The sequence below is a fragment of the Rhinolophus sinicus genome, chromosome 12 (genome assembly GCF_057876585.1).
Source record: "Rhinolophus sinicus isolate RSI-liver-muscle chromosome 12, RSI-T2T, whole genome shotgun sequence".
Taxonomy (NCBI): Eukaryota; Metazoa; Chordata; class Mammalia; order Chiroptera; family Rhinolophidae; genus Rhinolophus; species Rhinolophus sinicus.
The window spans coordinates 49,389,121-49,396,167 of record NC_142512.1 but is presented as its reverse complement, the minus strand read 5'-3'; the positions used below and the strand labels follow the sequence as shown (position 1 = coordinate 49,396,167).

General features: G+C 39.7%; 1 long non-coding RNA gene across 1 annotated transcript; it reads right to left on the bottom strand.

The window, feature by feature from the left end:
- Positions 1-1,651: 1,651 nt before the first annotated feature.
- Positions 1,652-6,218, bottom strand: LOC148756581 (uncharacterized). Its single transcript, XR_016018083.1, has 3 exons — positions 5,701-6,218; positions 4,980-5,060; positions 1,652-2,470 (listed from the first exon to the last, which is right to left on the bottom strand). It is a non-coding gene; the product is annotated as an uncharacterized LOC148756581 (long non-coding RNA).
- Between the last annotated feature and the right edge of the window lie 829 nt (positions 6,219-7,047).

The window sequence follows — 7,047 nt, the reverse complement described above, 5'->3', positions numbered from 1 at the left end:
CTCTGTGCACAACCATCACCACTCTTTGTCCTGGAACTTCATGCCTCTCTCTTTTTCCTGATTTTAGATTTCTGACAAGACTAGGAAGTGAAAACAGGGTGAAGTCTCAATAATTTTTTGCTCCATTCATCTACTTTTTTCAAATACAGAGGGAGGTGAGATTTCACGTATATTCCTTATGAAGACAGATGCATTGTAAAAATGGAAATTTATAATTAAAGGAGTGTATTCGCCTCCTGTTGGGATCACCATTTTTTCAAGCATTCATTTGCCAATGAGTCATACAATGGATTGCTTACCTGACCTATGTAACATAAATTTATGTTGTTTGTCATTCTATCTATTTTCTTGGACAGTATTCTACCGCCTCGTCATCTAAACTATCTTACAGTGTTTTGCACCATTTTCCCTTCCATATTGGAATTGGCCTAACATAACCTCCCCTCATTCAAATTCTGATAAAGGTAATCTTCAGTGGATGAGTGAATTGTGTAAGTACCAGGAATACAGCATGGTTGCCTATTTCCAGTGCAGACATTGAAAATATTTAATGACTGGTAGAGCATGGGCAACAACCAATCAAAAACAGATGCCCCGTCCAATCAGGATGGACCCCAGCCATAACCACCAGCACAGCCCACAGGTGCTTACCAGGTGTCAGACAGCCTGCCTGCTCCCAGGGGAGGTCTGCAGCTGCTTTCAGACCAAGAAGATTAGCAAGGGGCAGAAAACATGGAATAATGTACCTTCGCTATGACTTGATTTTGTCAACATCTCTTTATACTTCATTTAGCCCTGTTTTAACGAAAGATCTCAGGGTGTTCCCATAAAACCAAGACCCTTTATTAGCTTCCTAATTCTAAGAAGAATTTGCATTATAAACGGATGCTGTATAATATTCTGAGAGGAGAAGCTCTCTAGTCCCAACGCGGAACAGGTTCAGATAGTAAAATTATTAGCTTCACCCAGAATTAGGTCTTCAATGTGATTCCATCACTTTGTTTAAAGTTAGTTTCGAAAGCAACACAACCATATAAAAACAAAAGTTTAAAAATTCATTCCCAAGGGAACCACGTGTCATTTAAAAAATTATCTATGCCTCTGCTTCCTTCATTAGTGGAAATAATAGAGGTCTAGGCACATTAAAAATGCCCCACATTAAGTACGTGAGTACATACACGCATGGTATTTATTTTTATACACATATGAGTGGAGCCTACACATAATTCTGTATGTTATTTCTCTAAATTTAGTTTCAGTTCTACCAGAAAATTCTATATGGTGCAGAAAATAACATTCATCCCCGATGATAAATTTAGTAACCAAAAGTTGGCAGAATATTAATAGATGCTAGAGGTCATTGCTCTCTTGCAACCACTAAAAACATGTTCTCTGTTATAAACATTTGAATAAGGTTTAAATTTGGTGGATTATTTATAAAATGAGAACTTTCCAGACATTCCTCTCTGACATCCTAGGAGAATGGTCATCTCTTCCATCTTCTGTATTCGTAGAGATGTATAATGTGCTGTAAGCATGTCTCTTAATGCCACATGTGCTGGGAAAGCATAAGCAAATCTTTTTTTAGTCAGGCATCCCACCAGCCCATGCGCCCCACAAATCAGAGTAGAACAACTCATCCATTCATTCTTTTGCTTATTCATTCCACCAAATTTTATTGAGTGTCCACACTCTGCCAGAGGGGCCTGATGCGACTTCGATAAGTACAGCCTCACCCTGTCTTCTATAAGCACATACTTGAGAGGCAAAGGCAAAACAGGTAAAATACAAGTATCACAAATAGGTGTGGAAACGTATGCTACAATTGCAATCAAATCAGGACAGGGTGCTGTTCAAACACAAAGACAGAGAAACGTCGTGTTTCAGGGTGGCAGGGAGCGCAGTCGTCCCCTGGAGGTCCCCAAGTGGGTCATTCCGAGGCAGCAAGCACAGCAAAGCCATTAGGTGAGCAGAACCTGACCACATAACTTAAATTGTCATGGCATCACTTAATCTTGCATTATATTTTAAAAATAAAACTTTTCTGAAATAGTTATGTACATAAAGAAGAATAGGATCTAATTAAAAAAAAAATTGCCTAGAATCCAGGGATACATAATTTCTTTACATAGGAGAACATCCAAGAGGCGACAGGACATCAGTAAGGCAGGGCCAGAGGGAGCTTGTGTCATCCCTGGATGGTGTCCTTGGCTTTGTGCCCTCCAGTGTCCCCGTTCAGTCCTTTCTGCCTTCCAGCTTCTCAGGGCCTCTATCACTTTTCAACTTCCATCTTTGTCTTAGCTTTAAAGATGCAAATCCAACCTCTCCGATTATTTTTCCTTTATATTTAGTTCATGTGAAAACATGCTCCAGTGAAAGCATAATGTTTAGCATCTCAGTATTTTTGTAAGAATCTGCTGACATGAGGATGTGTTTCTAATCCTGGAATTTCAGGTGCTAATAGCATGGCCTTTGAGGAAGGAAGTCAGAGAAATGAATTGTTAGGATAGTGTATGTATGATAAGTGTACGTGTTTACACATACACGCAAACACACACATATGAATAAGCTACCTTGATATATATGAGATATATATATATATATATATATATATATATATATATATATATATATACACAGTGCACAAAACACCCATATCTATGGCTGACAATAATATAAGGTTGCTTTTTCAGTGTTACAGCTCTCAGAAATTACACCATGCAAAATGATTTGACACTGATTGTGTTTTTCACATAGGAGTCCATTTATTCCGTTCTATGTCAGAGCTCCCGACTGTTTCCAAGAAAATTAAACACAGCAAAAATTTCTGTCAAATACTGCAAAGGGGCCTCCGATTCTTTTCTCTTTGGGTTATGCTGCACAATTTCAGCAAGCACTTTTTAGAAAATGCGTGGCGCGGACACTTTGAACTCAGGGGAAGACAGACACAAAATGTCTCAAGCACTCTAATTGTTTTTCTGGGAAATTTAGTAATTATAGAGAAGTTCTGTTTATTTTAATGGCTTCTTATCACCACATGCAGCTCACTTAATGACCACATTTTCTCAAGGGACCTTCATGACATCATCGAATAGCCCCAGTGCTTCCTGATACTTTAAAATTCTGTCACAGCCAATTTTCAGCATCGCAGAGGATTGTGGGATTTCTGGGGGCGCCTCACAAAGCTCCCTTACATACATATACGTATATCCATATATGTACATATATGCCATAGGTAGAGTTTAAAGTAGACCGTACAAAATATAAAAATAAAACATATATATTTATTTGTAGTTTGCAGTGCATTGGGGTAAAGGGTGGCCTTGTGTTAAACCCCTGCTGTATCTAGAAGGCCGGAGGGGTTGCTTCTCCAAAGTAGCTGGTCTGACTGAGGAACTTGCACATAGAAACACAAAAATAAAACAAACAAACAAAAACCCAAAAACAAACTCACAGAGGCAGACAGCAGGTCGGTGGTTACTGGAGGGGAAAGGGAAGGTGGGAGAGAGGGCTGGATGTTTGATAAAGAGTGTCATTTGCAAGGTGACGGATGGAAATTAGGCTTTTGGTGGTAAGCATGCTGTATAGGATACACAGACATCGAATGGCACATACAGATTTTGAATAAAAGTGGCTTATAACTTACATAACGTTATAAACCAATGTTACCTCAATTAAATGAATTAATAAAAAAGAAATGATACCAGCCACATACTTTGCCCTGTGCCTGGCAAAACGTTTGGTGTGCAACAAGAGTCTATCTAGAGTAAATGAATGGTGGGGGAGGAATTGAATAAACAAGTGACTGGCTCCAGGAATAAATGCTTAGTTGAGTCAATGTGGATTTATCAGGCGATGGGGAGTAGGGAAGCGGTAGAAACAGTATCAGGGTTTTGGGAGCTGCCCTACCACAGGACTTCTCTAAATAATGGTTTATCACATTTTTCTGGAAGCAGTTCTGTTTTTACCAATGAATTTTGTTGTTCAAAGTTTTATCCCAAGAGAATGACATCTCGAAGGCTGGACTTTTAGCACTGGGACCAATGGTTTAGAGAGATTTGGAGGTAGGTGTGGGAGTAGAGAAACATTTCACTGCATTTAAATCATCTGGCCACTTATTCCCCAACTTTGAAAGAATACCTCAAGATTATCTTTAAGTAGATGAGAACTACTCTGTGTGAACCAGGAGTGAGTCCCTTTACACCAGATTCTCCATGTCCCTAGGCTTTTCATTGGCCTTCCTGCAAGCCTGCCAATGTGCCCTTGTCATAAAACGAGAAGATAATGAGCCCATCCAGAAGCACCCTGCGCTAGGGGTGGGGGGAGTTGGGCTGAGAGGTCATTTGAGGTTGTGGCTCAGGAACTCTGACCCCAGGCACAGCGATAGCACAGCGTTAGTGATTTTCTCATTTCCACTGAAAGCATCGGCCCGCTTGCGACGGGAATATCAAGTGTTACCACGGGTTGCTGCAGCTGCGAGCCATTATTTCCAGTGGCAGTGGAAATCCATTGAGAGATCTCCTGGGAGATTGTGCAAAATGCTGTGGTGGGTTTAATATTAACCCTTGCCACCGCTGTAGCTAAGACTTCCGGGCGAAGACCAAATTTTACTGGTCAGCTGCTGCCAAGTTTTAGAAAAAACAGACTTCATCCCATGCAAGCTCCAGTTGGAGATGGAAAACAAGTGCTTTCTAATGCAACACAAGGCCCCTTGGAAGCCCTGTGTCTGCATTTGACAGTTTCACACCCTGCCATGTCTGTTTCATAGCGGTCTAGAAAGCTTTCTAGGAGAGGAAAACCTGTGATGAGGAATGCAGCACAACTCTGACCAACCAAATGCCTTTTTCTTTTATAGTTTAATATGCGCCTTAAAAAACACACACTATATTACATTACCAGGCACACTTACACTTTATGTCCATAGCTATTTTTTTGCCCTTACTTCATTTGAAATGTCTCTATTATTCTGTTTAACTTACCGTTTAGGGAAATTTGCATTCTCAACTCCTGTGTTCTGTTTTCTCTTTGAGGCAAACATTTTTCAAGTGAATGATGAAGTCCTGAAAAACACACACAAAATGACAAATGCGAGATTTAATCTGCTTAGACTGTTCGCAAGCATACATAATTTCAGGCGTGCGATGCTTTGATAGTCGGATTTGTATGCCAGGTCAGCATGTTGGTGAAAAGACACATAGTTCCATTTGGACCTAATTTCTACAATTAAATAGCTGCAATTAATGAGTAGATATAATCATATGATCTGAATAGTGAGCTTAAAGCAGGGTTTCCCAACTTTGTCCCTGTGACATTTGGGTTAATTCTTTCTTACGTGGGGGTTGTCCTGTTCACTGTATGTTTCACTACATCCCTGGCCTCTACCCACTAGACGCCAGTAGCACCCCTTCCCCCCAGGGATGACAACTGAAAATGTTTCCAGACATTGCCAACTGTCACTTGGGAATAAAACCACCCCAAGTAGAGAACCACTGGTTTAAAAGAAATGGTTAGGAGGAAAGCATAACATTTCTTTTAAAAATCTATAAAGGACATCGTTCTAGCCTCGGCTATTTTATACTCAGGATCCGAGTCCCTGATCACCAACTGTTAATTGTTATGATTCCTGCCCAGTCTTCACTCTCTTTCTGTTCTCCCCTTTGGTGGACTTCAAAGCGCTCCATCCCCATCCCTTTTCCTTACCTATTGACTGTTGAAATCTTCAGGTGGTTCCCAGCTTGGCTTTTCATTTTCACTGAGCATTAAAGCCTTCAACACGAAAAGTTAGCTTCCAGCTGTGGACTAAGTCTATCTTGGGCTGGCAAGCTGCTATCCAGGGAAGCACCAGGTGGGAGCAGAGGGAGAGTATCAGATACCCAGGAGTCACCCGTAAGTTGCCACCCCTTCCTCAGGTGACAGAAGCAGAAAGAGGCCATGACAAGCAGCTGGTCTACCCCGCTATCAGCCGCAAGAGACCCTCCCTATTGCTGTCAGTCAGAAAAAGGTCCTCATACACTGACTAGTTCATATTTTTGAGACAACTCATCTTCGTTCCATTTTTCCGTTTGTCTCTAAATGCAGATTGCCCCCTTCAAGCCTAAGTTACCCCACCACCTAGCACCGTTTCCACCCAGTTTTAGATTTAGCTTGCTCTGGGAATAGAGTCCCTCCAAACTGCTTTCTGAAAGATCCTCTATTCCCACAAGAACATAACATTGTTAAACAGCAATTTCAGCTGAAAGTTAACAAGGTTTTAAGGTAGTTAAAAAACTGTGAAAGCCTGACTCCCAGTGTGAAATACAAAACCTGTGAAATTCAAATATGCAGGAACGCTTTCATTTACTCAGAGCTATGATGAAGGCTGAAAATGTCTCTTTGTTTAAAAAAAAATCCACAGGCCGGAGCGCAAAGAAACGTAGAATTCTTAAAGTTGCTATTTATTTTTTCTTTGACTACTTATGAGTTGAAAATAGTTCAATGTGTATATTGGTATGTGTTTTCATTTGTATCCACTCTATGTATACTCTCTTTGTATTCTCTCCCTTATCTCTCTATATACATATGTGTGTACATATGTATATATTATACTTACATATAATATACTTACATATTCAGTAGTTTTTACAATCACTTAGACAAATCTGTGAAACGACTTCAGTAGATTAAAAGAATAATTACCATGTCGCGGTGGAATTATACATCAAAGAACAGTCTTCAATTCTTCGCTTGTTGTGTGACTGTGGTCTAATAACTTTACCAATATTTTATCAATAGTTTAACCAATTCTAAGCTTCCTCATATATAATGTTTGAATACTAATATCCTAATACTCTCTACCTACTCTAAAAATCATAAAAGGCCTTTTAAACCTTCAAGGTATGTAAAATATAAAGAAATAGATATTTTTGTAGATATATACCTAGATAAACTACATGGTGAAAAATTTGTAAGGGCAGCTACTGTTGGAAATGAATTCTGTGTTCATTCTGTATATGATGCATGTGGTGTCAAATATACAGTTATTTTACAAGCCATGCAAAAGATTTTATG